The sequence below is a fragment of the Salvelinus namaycush genome, chromosome 30 (assembly GCF_016432855.1).
Source record: "Salvelinus namaycush isolate Seneca chromosome 30, SaNama_1.0, whole genome shotgun sequence".
Taxonomy (NCBI): domain Eukaryota; kingdom Metazoa; phylum Chordata; class Actinopteri; order Salmoniformes; family Salmonidae; genus Salvelinus; species Salvelinus namaycush.
The window spans coordinates 11,301,522-11,318,093 of NC_052336.1; the positions used below are offsets into that span (position 1 = coordinate 11,301,522).

General features: G+C 43.6%; 1 pseudogene; it reads right to left on the minus strand.

Annotated features, from left to right (window-relative positions):
* Nucleotides 1-195: 195 nt before the first annotated feature.
* LOC120025282 lies at nt 196-16,349 on the minus strand (annotated as a pseudogene).
* Nucleotides 16,350-16,572: the final 223 nt, after the last annotated feature.

A 16,572-nucleotide genomic window follows, 5' to 3' on the forward strand; every position in this document is an offset into this window, starting at 1 on the left:
GGGACGCATGAATTTACTTCTTGACGTCAAGATTATTCAAGAGCAAAGAACTCAACAGGGTCAAATGTGGGTTTTTTTGTCAGATGAAGAATAATAAAAATTACTTTAATCTCCAATGAATAATACGATAATGAAGGGGAGGCAAAACGTTGAGGCAATATTTTATTCCAAGATACAATCCAACAAGAGGACAGAGCTACTTCATGATTTTATTTAATATTTCCCAAAAGTGTTATTTGGCTTACATTGCAACCTTTCAACAACCCAATAAATAACATTCTCATGACATCTTCTTTCATCCACATTCTATCCTTCAGATTAGTGTTAAAAAATATATATATTCTTGCATGGTCTTTCATACACTACACCCCATGGGTGCACGTTTTGGTTTTTGGCACAGCACTACACAGCTGATTCAAATAACCAACTTATTTGAATCAGCTGTGTGGTGCTAGGGCAAAAAAACAAGTTTAGGAAACCCTGCACTACTGTACCAAATACATGATCCCCAATATTGTCTCTCACTTCCTGCACTATTATTTCAAATTGATTAGACAATCAAAGAAACATACATATTAAACTACTCAAAATACAGAAAGGGTCTGTCAAGTGAGTAGAAAATATTTTATATTTTCAAACATGTCAAAACATTTGATCTACCCCTTTCCATGTTTATACTTCCAACACAGACCTCTTGCATTCACATAAAATGTCTATTTTGTTCTTCTTTTGTGAAAGAAAATTCTGTCATGAAACACCCCATCTCTCCTCAGAACTCCTCCTCAGCATTCCGGCAGCGTGACTCTTTCAACAGGGAAAGGCGAGCCAGCACCTCAGAAACAGACAGCTCTCCATGAACCTTGTTGTCCCTCGTACGTACGTTCACGCTGTTAGTCAGCTTCTCTTTCTCACCGACCACTGCCAAGACACAAAGCACAAAGTAGCTCACAGTTCCCACACTGCCAAATCACAACACACACAGCTGCCCTAACACATTCACATTTTCAACAACATTTCAGTAGTGATGAGTACAATCATGTTTTTGGCAGCTGAAAAAAAATCTGAAAATATTTGAGGGGATTTATGAATGGCAAAAGAAATCTACTATAGTAATCCTTCTTACCCAGGATGAAGTTGTACTGGGCTAACTGGGCATTGCGGATCTTCTTGTTTAGGAGGCAACTGGAGTCGAGATCAGCGTCTGCCATGAATCCAGCCTCCACAAACTGTTTACACATCTGAACGACAGAATTACCACTCAGTAAAAACAAATTCATAAAAAATGACAAAGATGAACTGATAAAATGGAACTGGCAACAGACATGCAGGTTTATATAATGATAGACAATGATGAATGTGCAGCATCATGAACAGGGCCAGCTTAATTCAGGGGCTTCCCGGGGCTGAAGCCCCTGGGGCCCAAGAGGCAAATATATTTTTTACAAAAAAACAAAGAAAATATACTGAATATATTATACATGCATAATTTTGTAAAAATATTTACTACAACCGCCAACCACAATAGGACTCATCAGCCCGCTCTCAATAAGTGTTGACAGCCTGCTGCTGCCGCTCTGCTAATCATCAGATGGGAGAGGTGGTAAGGGGCCCATGTGGGTAACTGGGGGACCCTGCCTTTATTGGGTAACTGCATAAATAAATAAATGTGACTGGTCAATTGCGTGAGTCAGGGCAGGGCCCAAGCCCGTAATAGTATAAATTTTTTTTTTTTAAATCACACTGAAGAAAAATACAAGACGCTACATATAAAGTGTTGGTCCCATGTTTCACGAGCTGAAATAAAAGATCAAGACATTTTCCATACGCACAAAAAGTTTCTCTCAAATTTTGTACATCCCTGTTAGTATTTATCCTTTGCCAAGATAATTGATCCACCTGACAGAAGCTGATTAAACAGCATGATCATTACACAGGTCCACCTTGTACTGGGGACAAAAGGCCTTCCATGGCCTGCATACTCACCCACTGAGCATGTATGAGATGCTCTGGATCTATGTGTACGACAGTGTTCCAGATCCCACAACTTCGCACAGCCATTGAAGAGGACTGGGACAACATTCCACAGGCCACAATCAACTGCCTGATTAACTCTATGCAAAGGAGATGTGTCGCACTGGATGAGGCAAATGGTGGTCACACCAGATACTGACTGGTCCACGCCCCTATTTTTTCTTTCTTTAAATTATACTTTATCCAACCACAGGAGCTGCTCTCAATGTTTTAAAATACACCAGAGCATAATTTAGCCATAGAGGATCAATAGTTTTAAAAAAAATAACAGTATTTATTTTTATCACATGCCAAAATAAAGGAAACACCAACATAAAGTGTCTTAAGTGTGTTGCGCCACCATGAGCTGCCAGAACAGCTTCAATGCGCCTTGGCATAGATTTTACAAGTGGACCTAAACCATGCCAAGAAACTGCACCCCACACCATATCATATACTATGAATCCCTTGTTTACTGAAGTGTTTCCTTTATTTTGGTATTTACCGGTATGCCTACAGTCAGGAAGGCTGCAGTTTGGACAGCATGCGCACCAAATATACAGCTTTTTGCATTGTGGCCATAGACATATAATCCATAGAAGGGCTTTGTAACCTCTTACCCTGGCAATTTGACTGTTAAACTCATGGGTACACTAGCAATGGATGCCAGTTCTGACTAATGGGAACTGCCATCTATGGATTATATTTCTATGGTTGGTTGCAGCTGTCGGTTTGCCTTTTGCAGATTTCAAAATACAATTGCTGGAAAAACGTACAGTTTGCCTACTGCTGAAAAGAGAAGACTAATCTGTAGAACCAATAGAAACAAATGATTCTCAACAACTCCTAATTGTTTGTGAACAGCAGCACTGTTTTTCAAAGTAGCTCATCTTGAGATAGCCGATGTGCTCGTCATGGCAATAGCCAATCACCGTGAGTAGCTTATGGTTTAATCTTCATTAGTTGAGTCACTGGACATGTTATTTAGAAGCCTACTTTATTTATTTATTTCCTCCAATGTGTCGCTTCACTGGCCTGGGTTATTGTTTGAATTCAAGACCAGATTGATCTCAGTTTGTCAGAGTAGCCACTCATTTTGGTCATTTGTGTGGTATTAAAAAAGATTCAGCTGTCTTCTGTCATGTAAAAGGACGATTTTTTTCGGACCCTGAATTATTTTTTATTTTTTAAATCACTGTATGGAAATTCTAAAAACACCTCTGCTCAATTGTAGCCTATACCACATGACAAACGTTCTGACTTTATTATAAAGAGGCTTTTTCTTCAACACTAAATTTCCCACGCATTGAATTTGCATCTTGGCACACAGATTTGTTTACAGAAAATGATGTGCCGGGAAGGGGGAGGGCCTATGATTTCTTAATCCGGCCCTGATCATAAACTGTAGAAATATGAAAGGAAGACAAGTTTGAGAAATAGAAGGCTCGGATTACCCTCCTGGCATATTCTTCACAGGTAGGGTTGACAGGTACAAACATCACCTGACGTGGGGACAGCCAGAGGGGCCTGGAGAAGAAACACAATATGGGCTGGATAAGTAGCAAATAAAAACACTATATATAGACATAATTAAGACATTTAAGGGCAGAAAAAACATCTATATACATGACTTATTTTCCAGTCTATGATTGCATCTTATGTAACACTCAACAAATTCATTGGTCCTCTTTGCTACTCACCATTTCCCTCCGTAGTTCTCAGTGAGGATAGCGATCATCCTCTCTACTGATCCCAGGATGGCTCTGTGGATGATGACCGGTCTCGCTTTGTCATCCCCGTCCTTCCTGCATGCCACAGGATTCAACATCAATATCAGTCACAGCACCACTTCATGCTCAAATATAACTACGTATTTAACCATTATTTATTCAACCTTATTTGTAGAAGTTAGTCTCATCGAGATGTCTTACCGGTCAAACATATTTTTGAAAATAATTTATAGTTGTTTACAGAGCTTCATAATGTTCTCTACCTCATTAAAAATCCAACTTTAAAGGACTTTTAAATCAACTGTCTAGTACAAAGTATTCAGGTGAGAACTCGTATTGAAGGAGGGATTAATGACTAATCTTGCTTCCTATAACAGGATACAGACTCAGCACTGTGTCACGACTAGTTTGATTAGGTGACTCACTCACCCTACAAAGGTCAGGTTAAAGCGGATGGGAAGCTGGAAGTCCAGCTGAATGGTTGCACATTGATGATACCGGCCAATAGCATCTTTGATCTTAATGTCAATCTGAAATGGCACAACAAAAGTATTACATGGTTTTCCTTCCTGAGAGTTTTAGACCATATTTCATTGAAGGGGGAATGCAATATCTATCAGGGAAATATCCATGGCTATAATAGCTACAAACCTTTAATTACATTGATTTCCTGAGAATTCTAGACCTTATTTAATTGCAGGGGTAAAAAATATATATAGCAAGGAAATATCAGCTGCTGTAATACAAACCTTGGGTCCATAGAAAGCACCGTCTCCGGGGTTTAGTTTCCATGGCTCCCCAAACTCATTCAGGCTGTTCTCCAGTTGCTTTCAAACAGAGGGAATCAATTAACATACAATTAAAATATATCCTGGTTCATTTCGTGCAAGTCATTCTTTCTTAAAAATGGTGTTTCCTTACGCGACATTTCAATAATATTTTATGGACACGCATGTTTAATTGTACCTTCTCAGCCTGGTTCCAGACAGCGATATCTCCTAGGTACTTCTCTGGACGGGTTGAAAGGTGCAGCTGGAAAGAGAAGCCAAAGACGTCATAGACACAGCGGAGGAAGTCCAGACAGCCCTTCATCTCAGACTCAATCTGCAGGAGAGAGAAAGGGAATACAGAGGGGTCATCTGAATGGCGAGGTTGTTAAGTACCCAGCAGGGATAGGGTCAATTCCATTTCAAGAAGAAATTATGAAAATTGGAACAGTCCATTTACTTCCTGATTTGAAATTGACCCCAACCCTGGTACGTAGCTACTTTAATAAGATGTTCCTCTTCAATATCCATAGCTGGTCTGGTCACCTACCTGTTCCATGGTGCAGAAGATGTGAGCATCATCCTGTTGGAAGCGGCGCACCCTCGTAAGGCCGGTGAGTGTCCCTGATAGCTCGTTCCTATGGAGCACCCCGAAATCAGCCAGTCTCAGAGGCAGCTCCCTCCACGACCGAGGTCTGTGGCTGAACATCAGACTGAGGAAGAAGAGGATGGGAGGATCCAGGAGAAGAAGGTAGACGGAAAAAGAGGGTGATGGATGAGAAGATATGCAGTTGAAGCAATGGGAGTAGTTAAGGTTACATAAATGCTTTGAAAGTCCCTTCCTTATAAACCATCATATCTTCATATTAACCAATAACAATAACATAACACCTTTCCCAGACAAAGGTTAAGCCTAGTATTGTAGTAAAGTTATTTCATTGGATATTCTCCATTGAGCATGGTTTTTAGTCTAGTAAGTAATCAAGTAGCCTTGCATCTCCTGTTTCTGCAGGAGAAATCAATGTAATTAAAGGTTTGTAGCTATTATAGCCATGGATATTTCCCTGATAGATATTGCGATATTGAGGCAGCTTGATGTAGAAGTACACGCAATGGAGACTACGCTAGTCTATGGCGGGGCCTTACCCCCAATTTATCTCCTAATGCTGAGTTCCAAGCAGACACATTGGGTCCCATTTTTACAGTTTTTGGTATAACTTGGCCGGGGATTAAACTGAACCTTCCAATCTCAGGGAGGGCACTAACCACAAGGCCACGGAGTTGTTGTTTTTGTCCAGGACCAGGCTTGACACGTGTCCGGGAAATCGTCCCAATAACCAACGAATGTACCTACCAGTGTCCGGGACAGTTCATGGGCTTCAGTGCAAAGTTGTCCTGCTCCACTGGGAAGGAGAACATGTTGTCGCTGTAGTGCTGCCAGTGGCCTGAAGTCTCCCACAGCTTACTGTTATAGATGTTAGGAGAGGCCACCTCCTGGAAACCTCTTCTACAGTATTCCTCCTGCAAAGCACATTCACCAGATCACAGCAAGACTGAGTGGTACTTAACTTCAGCATCCTTTCGGTTACTATGGTTATAAAGCACCAAAGTAGTCCATGAACATGCTGTAATTGGGAATTCTACAGGTGGGTAATGTTGTATCTTGGCAGAAGATGGACGGATTGCTTCTCTGCCTTTTGGCTGTGATCAGGTGTAGGTGGTTGAGGCTGGTTGGTCTCGTCTTACCCTGATGAAGTCAGTGAGTGTGTTGTACAGGTAGGCTCCACGCGGGAGGAAGAAGCAGCTGCCAGGGCTCAGGTCATGGAAAAAAAACAGTTCCTGTTGTACAGTAGAGACATAGTGTAAGCTCAAAGACTTCACAGATTGACAGTTACAGATAGTGAGGCAGCTCCTCCTCTCTGTGGGGAACATGTTAAATCAAACGACAGCAAATCTGTCCATGAACGACACCCACAGACATGTCCTCTACTTCTAAACCTTCAACTTCTAAATGAAAAGGATCACACCATCATAGGAGTAACATGTTTAAAAATTACTTTAGACTTTGTCCCCCTGGATAACAACAATGAAAATAAAAGCAGCAGTGAGTCCATGGTTTAATATAGAGATCAGTGTTGTGTTGTAATCAGTTGTGGCTGGGCCGTGGGGTTGCTGCCATCTGTGTCTCCCGCAGGGAGGATAGATTCTGCCTGCCTGAGGACCAGCTGGAGCTCACATAGTATGACTCACTGATACATCATGCAGTTAGACACACAGCACCCCCCACAGGAACAACCAAGCAACAACAGTAAGCACACAGAGCTTAAAGCGTCCACATACTTCCCAGTCTAAACAGTTCCGAAGAGTTTGTGCATATATTATGAAGACATTATGTTTTTGTTCGTTTTGGACTTCGGTAAGGGTTTTTTCGGCTGTTCGGGCACACAAAATTTTTTCGAGGGCAGCCGAACTTCGAAAGCCAAAGTATACGCCCCTTCGTCCATGAGTGGTCAACTTTAGGGATTCTTCAATAAAGTCTTTGTTGTCATTCAACTAGAGATGACTCGTTTTCATGTACATTTTTTCATTGAGAAATACTGCACCAAAGCATCTTAGTTAGATGTAAAATTGCGCGACTAAGATTTCCTCGGCAAAAACGTCAAAATTAATTAACAGATTTCTTTAGTTTTCTTAGATTAATTCGGACTATTTTGAGGTGTATACTGGCTACGGAGTCTCAAAATGGCCAAACAGTACTATTTCCACTTTTTTCTCATTTTCCAAGCGAAGGTCTAGCCACCAGGCGAACTGAAGCTTGCTGACGCCTTTAGGTCTGTTTGTAAAATACAGAGTAAATTAGAGTGATTTGTCACTTTCAATGTTGACAGTTCTGTAACTCACTTTGGATAAAAGTGACCGCTAAAATAAACAGAACAAAAATATAAAAACGCAACATGTAAAGTGCTGGTCCTATATTTCATGAGTTGACATAAAATATCCCCAAAAAGTATTTGTCTGTAATGAAGCCCTTTTGTGGGGGAAAAAATATTTTGATGGCTGGGCCAGTTCGTGGACCTCTGCCCTCCCAGTCACACCCATGGCTGCGCCCCTGCCCAGTCATGTGAAATCCATAGATTAGGACATAATTCAATTATTTCAATTGACCGATTTCCTTATATGAAATGTAATTCAACAATAACTTTGAAATTGTTGCATTTATATTTTTGTTCAGTATATATGAACATATTATATCATTATATTAATTGAGGGTCTATTTCAATGGCTGTGTTTAGAAAACCAAACACCTAAACCAACTAGTCGTCTTCCTCAGTCAACCCCCAAAGTGACCCCCCCACAGTGAGGACTGACCTTTCCAATCTTCCGATGGTCTCTGTTCCTAGCCTCCTCCTGAAAGCGTTCCCACTCCTTCAGCATCTTGGAGTCTGGGAAGGAGATGCCGTAGATACGCTGCAGGGTCTCCATGTCCGAACGGCCCTCCCAGTACGTAGAAGAGTTCTGTCGATATTACAGGAAAGGAGTGGAGAGGAGATACTATGACATTGTTTTTCACCTTAAGAAGTGATTGGATATTGTAGTCTGTGTGTGCATCACATACCTTGTAGATCTTCAAGGCTTTAATCTTTCCTGTGTGTCTTACATGGGGCCCACGACACAGGTCAGAGGCCCACATCTAAAACAGTAGATAACTCATTTTAGCAGGGCATGGACCAGTGAGGGTCTTCAAATTCATTCAAAAAGCAGTTTACCATAATATATTATAGACAAATCCTTCGCATTAGGCACATTTGTGACTGATTTAGAATTTGATGTACATTCCAAAGATTTATGTGAAGGATTCAAAACAAGAGGGTATAAAGAAGAATTATTGGACAATTCCGTTAAGTAAGACAAACTGAGTGGAATGCATTATTGCAACCACGTCAAAGGAATCCCTCTCCTCCATCTTAACTTTTGTGTCCACCTTCAGTTCCATTTCAAGGTCGATCAAGGAAGTGGTTAATAGACATTGTCACATATTACACAGCGACCCCAGCTTTGGTAAAGCATTTGAATCCCTCCCGAGGTTTTGCTATAAGAGACACTCAAATTTACGGGATTGTTTAGTACGGTCAGATTTGCCTAATAAAAAAAGCATTGCATTTCATGTCTATCATTCCTGATGGCAGTTTCCTTGTCACAACTGTCCACTGTTATGCCATGATCAGAGGGAACTCTCTTATCCATCCCCATTCGAGTGGGAGGATAAAGGTTTGAGGTAGAATAACATGTAACACAAAATATGTTGTATATCTACTTAAGTGTGTTCCTGTGACTTTAATGTTGTGGGTAAGACCAAACAGGAACTTAAGACAAGGATATGAGCATAAGAGCTCCATTCGCAACCATGGAGAGAAAAAAATTACCTGTTGCCAGAAATTTCAACAGCCATAATCATGAACTAAGTGCCTTACGTTATATGGGCATTGAATTGGTGAAAGCGCCACATAGGATAGGAGATAGGGATCAATTACCTCTCCAATGAGACATATTGGATAGACCGCTTGGCCACTCTTGCCCCAGCAGGCCTTAATGAGGAATGGTCTTTATCTTGTTTTTTTTTGTACTAGGTTATAAATATGCCAAATATTTAGGTAATGACATCATGTATTTGTATTGTGTGTCTATAGATCTTTATTTGATTGTCATGTTTCCCCCACAGCTCCCTCTGCTGGGATCTCTTGATTGGGCCAATACTGGCTGAATTTATAATTATGCCCACCTGTGTGGTCTTGTTGGTGTGACATTGATTGCTATTGCCTTGCACGTTGAAGGGCTCATACCCGCAACTTTCATGCAGCAATAAAAATGTCAATTTAAGTTAATTTACCAGAGTGCAGTCCTATTTTTGTTCTTCAAATTCACCAACATGTTAAACTAGTCTTCTGAATAGTTTCTGTACACCAAATAATGTGATTTACAACTAAACATCAAGAGCTGCTTACCTGTAGACTGTTGTAGTGGGTGTGGTGACTTTCTCATTCAGAATGCGACACTTGAATTTGTTGTACTGAAAATATGGACGCAAACAGATAGGAAAAAAATAAATACCAATTGCTGCCAATCTACTCACAACCCCAATGAAAAAGAAACATCTATAACACATTATATAATCGAGCTACAATCTTTCACCAGAGGGTGGAGAGATGCCAATGTAGTGTACAGGTCTTCTCATCTCACCTTGAACATCTTCAGTAGGGTCTCCTTGCTGACCTCCAGCCTCTCGAAGGGCTGTTTCTCCTTCACCACAGACTTGCACAGCGCCTCCAGGTACTCAAACTCTGTACTCGACACACCCCTGGCCAGGAGAGGACACAGGTCAAACAGAACCCTCAGTAACAACACACCTGTCATAGGCTACTCACTACACCAGCTCTGTATCATTTCTGCTCATTACTTTATAAAGGAGACTGTAAGCTTATTTTTTCTTAACAATGATAGATGCTTACTGGGGTCCATCAAGGAACATGTCATAGTAGAAGCCATTCTCAATGGGTGGTCCATAACACAGACAGCCTCCATAGAAACGCTCCATGGCCTCACCAAGGATGTGAGCACTGGAGTGCCAGTACACCTGAAACAAGGAGCGGAAACATCTCTGTTACTACCTCCAAGAACAAAGACTATAGAGATTAGAGAGTATGATAGCCGAGAGGGCACATTATATGGCGTAGCAGTGTAGGCGTGTTTTGTTTCGTCCTCTCGTGTACTTTTGTATTTTTCGTATATATTTAAAAAAAAATTCTGTCTCTTTTCGATTTTTAATTCGATTATACCTTCCGGTAACCTACCTCACCCAATGTGATACGGAATCGCTATTATTTTTTAACTTTGGAACACATTCTGGTACGAATACCCCATTCAAGAACCTCCAGTAGCTAACCAGCTAATCAGCTACAAGCTATTTAGTCATTTTTAGCCACTGCTAGCAGCTTTTACCTTCTGCACAGACACCAGCCCTGTTATTAGCCTGGATATTACTCACCAATTTACCAGCATCGGACTGTCTCTCCACAACAACGCAGGATTCCTGCCGTAATCCCTGAGCCACTACTTCTGATCCTCACAGCTAGCTTGCAGCTAGCGCCACTGCCACGAAGCTAGCACCAGTTAGCAAACAAAATTCTACAATACCTCTTTCGCCATCTGGCTTGGATTCTCTGTCGACACGGCGCCCCGCCGCACCACCACGTCTGGTCTGCCGACGAATACCCCATCCGCTGTGCCCTCAACCGGCCTCCATCTGAGCAGACCACCCCCGGGCTACTAACTTTAAACGCTGCGTGCTAGCGTAGTGGCGGCTTCCCTGCTCCATCTATGGCTGCCCCCTGGACACTATGATCACTTGGCTACATAGCTGATGCCTGCTGGACTGTCCATTAATTCACGGTACTCCATTCTGTTTATTTGTGTTTTATCTGTCGGCTCTGTGTTTTAACTCAGGCTCTGTGTGTAGTTAATCCGACCCTCTCTGCCTAGTCATCGCCATTTTACCTGCTGTTGCTGTGTTAGCTGACTAGCTGCTGTTATCTCACCTGTTGTTTTAGCTAGCTCTCCCAATCAAGACCTGCAATTACTTTATGCCTTACTGTATGTCTCTCTCAAATATCAATATGCCTTGTATACTGTTGTTCAGGCTAGTTATCATTGTTTTGGTTTGCAATGGAGCCCGTAGTTCCACTCCCCGTACCTCTGATACCTCCTTTGTCCCACCTCCCACACATGCGGTGACCTCACCCATTGTGACCAGCATGTCCAGAGATACAACCTCTCTTATCATCACCCAGTGCCTGGGCTTGCCTCCGCTGTACCCGTGCCCCACCATACCCCTGTCTGCACATTATGCCCAGAATCTAATCTACCACGCCCATAAATCTGCTCCTTTTATTCCTTGTCCCCAACGCTCTAGGCGACCAGTTTTGATAGCCTTTAGCCGCACCCTCATCCTACTACTCCTCTGTTCCTCGGGTGATGTGGAGGTAAACCCAGGCCCTGCATGTCCCCAGGCACCCTCATTTGTTGACTTCTGTGATCGAAAAAGCCTTGGTCTCATGCATGTCAACATCAGAAGCCTCCTCCCTAAGTTTGTCTTACTCACCGCTTTAGCACACTCTGCCAACCCTGATGTCCTTGCCGTGTCTGAATCCTGGCTTAGGAAGGCCACCAAAAATTCTGAGATTTCCATACCCAACTATAACACTTTCCGTCAAGATAGAACTGCCAAAGGGGGAGGGGTTGCAATCTACTGCAGAGATAGCCTGCAAAGTGCTGTCATACTTTCCAGGTCTATGCCCAAACAGTTCGAACTTCTAATTTTAAAAATTCATCTCTCCAGAAATTAGTCTCTCACTGTTGCCGCCTGCTACCGACCCCCCTCAGCTCCCAGCTGTGCCCTGGACACCATCTGTGAATTGATCGCCCCCCATCTAGCTTCAGAGTTTGTTCTGTTAGGTGACCTAAACTGGGATATGCTTAACACCCCGGCAGTCCTACAATCTAAGCTAGATGCCCTCAATCTCACACAAATCATCAAGGAACCCACCAGGTACAACCCTAAATTCGTAAACATGGGCACCCTCATAGACATTATCCTGACCAACTTGCCCTCCAAATACACCTCTGCTGTCTTCAATCAAGATCTCAGCGATCACTGCCTCATTGCCTGTATCCGCTACGGGTCCGCGGTCAAACGACCACCCCTCATCACTGTCAAACGCTCCCTAAAACACTTCTGCGAGCAGGCCTTTCTAATCGACCTGGCCCGGGTACCCTGGAAGGATATTGACCTCATCCCGTCAGTTGAGGATGCCTGGTCATTCTTTAAAAAGTTACTTCCTCACCATCTTAGACAAGCATGCTCCGTTCAAAAATGCAGAACTAAGAACAGATATAGCCCTTGGTTCACTCCAGACCTGACTGCCCTCGACCAGCACAAAAACATCCTGTGGCGAACTGCAATAGCATCGAAGAGTCCCCGCGATATGCAACTGTTCAGGGAAGTCAGGAACCAATACACGCAGTCAGTCAGGAAAGCAAAGGCCAGCTTTTTAAAGCAGAAATTTGCATCCTGTAGCTCTAACTCCAAAAAGTTCTGGGATACTGTTAAGTCCATGGAGAACAAGAGCACCTCCTCCCAGCTGCCCACTGCACTGAGGCTAGGTAACAGTCACCACCGATAAATCCGTGATAATCGAAAACTTCAACAAGCATTTCTCAACGGCTGGCCATGCCTTCCTCCTGGCGACTCCAACCTTGGCCAACAGCTCCGCCCCCCCCCCCGCTGCTACTCGCCCAAGCCTCCCCAGCTTCTCCTTTACCCAAATCCAGATAGCAGATGTTCTGAAAGAGCTGCAAAACCTGGACCCATACAAATCAGCTGGGCTTGACAATCTGGACCCCCTATTTCTGAAACTGTCCGCCGCCATTGTCGCACCCCCTATTACCAGCCTGTTCAACCTCTCCTTCGTATCATCTGAGATCCCCAAGGATTGGAAAGCTGCCGCGGTCATCCCCCTCTTCAAAGGGGGAGACACCCTGGACCCAAACTGTTACAGACCTATATCCATCCTGCCCTGCCTATCTAAGGTCTTCGAAAGCCAAGTCAACAAACAGATCACTGACCATCTCGAATCCCACCGTACCTTCTCCGCTGTGCAATCCGGTTTCCGAGCCGGTCACGGGTGCACCTCAGCCACGCTCAAGGTACTAAACGATATCATAACCGCCATCGATAAAAGACAGTACTGTGCAGCCGTCTTCATCGACCTGGCCAAGGCTTTCGACTCTGTCAATCACCATATTCTTATCGGCAGACTCAGTAGCCTCGGTTTTTCTAATGACTGCCTTGCCTGGTTCACCAACTACTTTGCAGACAGAGTTCAGTGTGTCAAATCGGAGGGCATGTTGTCCGGTCCTCTGGCAGTCTCTATGGGGGTACCACAGGGTTCAATTCTCGGGCCGACTCTTTTCTCTGTATATATCAATGATGTTGCTCTTGCTGCGGGCGATTCCCTGATCCACCTCTACGCAGACGACACCATTCTGTATACTTCTGGCCCTTCCTTGGACACTGTGCTATCTAACCTCCAAACGAGCTTCAATGCCATACAACACTCCTTCCGTGGCCTCCAACTGCTCTTAAAACGCTAGTAAAACCAAATGCATGCTTTTCAACCGTTCGCTGCCTGCACCCGCACGCCCGACTAGCATCACCACCCTGGACGGTTCCGACCTAGAATATGTGGACATCCTATAAATACCTAGGTGTCTGGCTAGACTGCAAACTCTCCTTCCAGACTCATATCAAACATCTCCAATCCAAAATCAAATCTAGAGTCGGCTTTCTATTTCGCAACAAAGCCTCCTTCACTCACGCCGCCAAACTTACCCTAGTAAAACTGACTATCCTACCGATCCTCGACTTCGGCGATGTCATCTACAAAATAGCTTCCAATACTCTACTCAGCAAACTGGATGCAGTTTATCACAGTGCCATCCGTTTTGTTACTAAAGCACCTTATACGACCCACCACTGCGACCTGTATGTCCTAGTCGGCTGGCCCTCGCTACATGTTCGTCGTCAGACCCACTGGCTCCAGGTCATCTACAAGGCTATGCTAGGTAAAGTGCCGCCTTATCTCAGTTCACTGGTCACGATGGCTACACCCACCCGTAGCACACGCTCCAACAGGTGTATCTCACTGATCATCCCTAAAGCCAAAACCTCATTTGGCCGCCTTTCCTTCCAGTTCTCTGCTGCCTGCGACTGGAACGAATTGCAAAAATCTCTGAAGTTGGAGACTTTTATCTCCCTCAACAACTTTAAACATCTGCTATCTGAGCAGCTAACCGATCGCTGCAGCTGTACATAGTCCATCGGTATATAGCCCACCCAATTTACCTACCTCACCCCCATACTGTTTTTATTTGTTTACTTTTCTGCTCTTTTGCACACCAGTATCTCTACTTGCACATGATCATCTGATGATTTATCACTCCAGTGTTAATCTGCTAAATTGTAATTATTATTTATTGCCTACCTCCTCATGCCTTTTGCACACATTGTATATAGATTCTCTTTTTTTCTACCATGTTATTGACTTGTTTATTGTTTACTCCATGTGTAACTCTGTGTTGTTGTCTGTTCACACTGCTATGCTTTATCTTGGCCAGGTCGCAGTTGCAAATGAGAACTTGTTCTCAACTAGCCTACCTGGTTAAATAAAAGTGAAATAAAAAAATAAAATAAAAATACTCACAGCCTGGGCATCATCATTGTCAAAGCGCAGGATCTCCAGTGAGCAGCTCTTCTCCAGAGGTCTATCCAGGTCCCACAGGTCCCCATTCACCTGGGAAATCACTGCATTGTCAGCCAGGCCCTGACTGAGAGAAATACGATATACCACCATCACCACATAGTGCTCATGTGCTGATACAAACAATGGCAAAGACAGAGGGGTGCAACTGATGTCTCCAAGTAACATCATGATCCTCCTTGTCCCAGATTTGTCTATGCTGCCAACTTCTACGGACGTTTTTGCCATGACAATTGCCATAGGAGTTGACTGCACAGCACAAAAAAGATATGGGACAAGGATATCATGGTCCAAGATAAGCTCCAGATCCCTCACCTGATGCCACAGGCCAGCTGGTAGGGGGTAGTGACCCAGGTCTGACCCTCCACCCTACGTCCATCTGGCAGCTCCACAGTGATGGGCTGGCTGTCTGCAGCTCTCCTGGCCAGCAGAGCATCGCTCTCCTTTTTCAGCTCCTCATACAGCTGCATGCGCTCTGAGATGTAGCCAGGCCACGGTTTCAGCTGGAAAGAGTAACATGGTGATTTATAGGAACTTATGGAAAGAAACTGGGGTGAATTATTTGGGTATTGGTAAGGATATTGCACAAGTTTGAAGGAACGCTTGATTGCATGCATGGGACTTCTAGAATAGATGTATGGGATATTGGACCTTTGGGAGGTAATGTTCCTAATCATTACCTCTCTGCCACCACCCCCTCCCTGTGCCTTCTCTGGTTTCTCCTTCTTGTTGTTCTTATCAACAACAGGTTTGGTCTCATGGGTTTCTGCCTGCACAGAGGTTAAAAATCAAAAGTTTGGTTTATAGGTGAGCAAAAACATGCAAATATTGTCATTGACATTCCACTTAGTGTAAACCACAATAAATAACTGTTGTCTTATATCCATATGATATTCCATAAGCATGTTCAGGGGACTACACCCAGAGCTGTCAACCTATTTCGAGACCAGGGGCAGGGGAGGCAAAAGGTTGGCAGCGTGGTTAGGTTAAAAATCAAATGTTAAGATAATTGTATAAATGGGCGGGGTTTAGGCATAATTATGACTGTAGCCATGGAAGCTACTGGCTGGACTAGGACAGCAAGCTACAGGTCACATACAACAGCCACACAATTTACATGCACTAAGGTGGTTAGCTAGCTACCTTATTATTATCATAATTGCGGTTATTTGGCTGTTGTTGTTCTTTCCCTGTCTTCTTCTCCTGGCCTTTGTTGGTGCCCCCCTTGCCCTGTCCCTCCAGGGCGAGTTCTTCCTGGAGACCCTGGCGGAGGTGCACGAGACGAAATTTGAGCTTCTCATTCTCGCTCCGTAAGCTCTCCAGCTCCGGAGAACTGGCGAGAATGCTGGCGACCTCTGGAACACCATTTAGCCCGTCTCGTAGGAGGCTAAATTCCCGAGTGAGAAGCTCTATCTGGTTCTCTTGCGCGGTCAAACGTGCTGCCATGCACTCCGCCATCTTTAAATTACTCTTCTCTTTCATCAGCAACTGGGAATAGGGTCTTCCTGTCATCAACAGTGAATGGGAATGGAGTCATAGCGCCCTCTTGTGCTTTAGTTTTGTGTTGTAACTTTCACATTTTAACAATCAGTTCATGTCAGCTTGATGCTGCTATTGTAAAAGCCACATACATAGCAAGAGTTTTACTGTAGCAAGGACTGATTACTATTTCAATAAATGTGAGATTGTCTT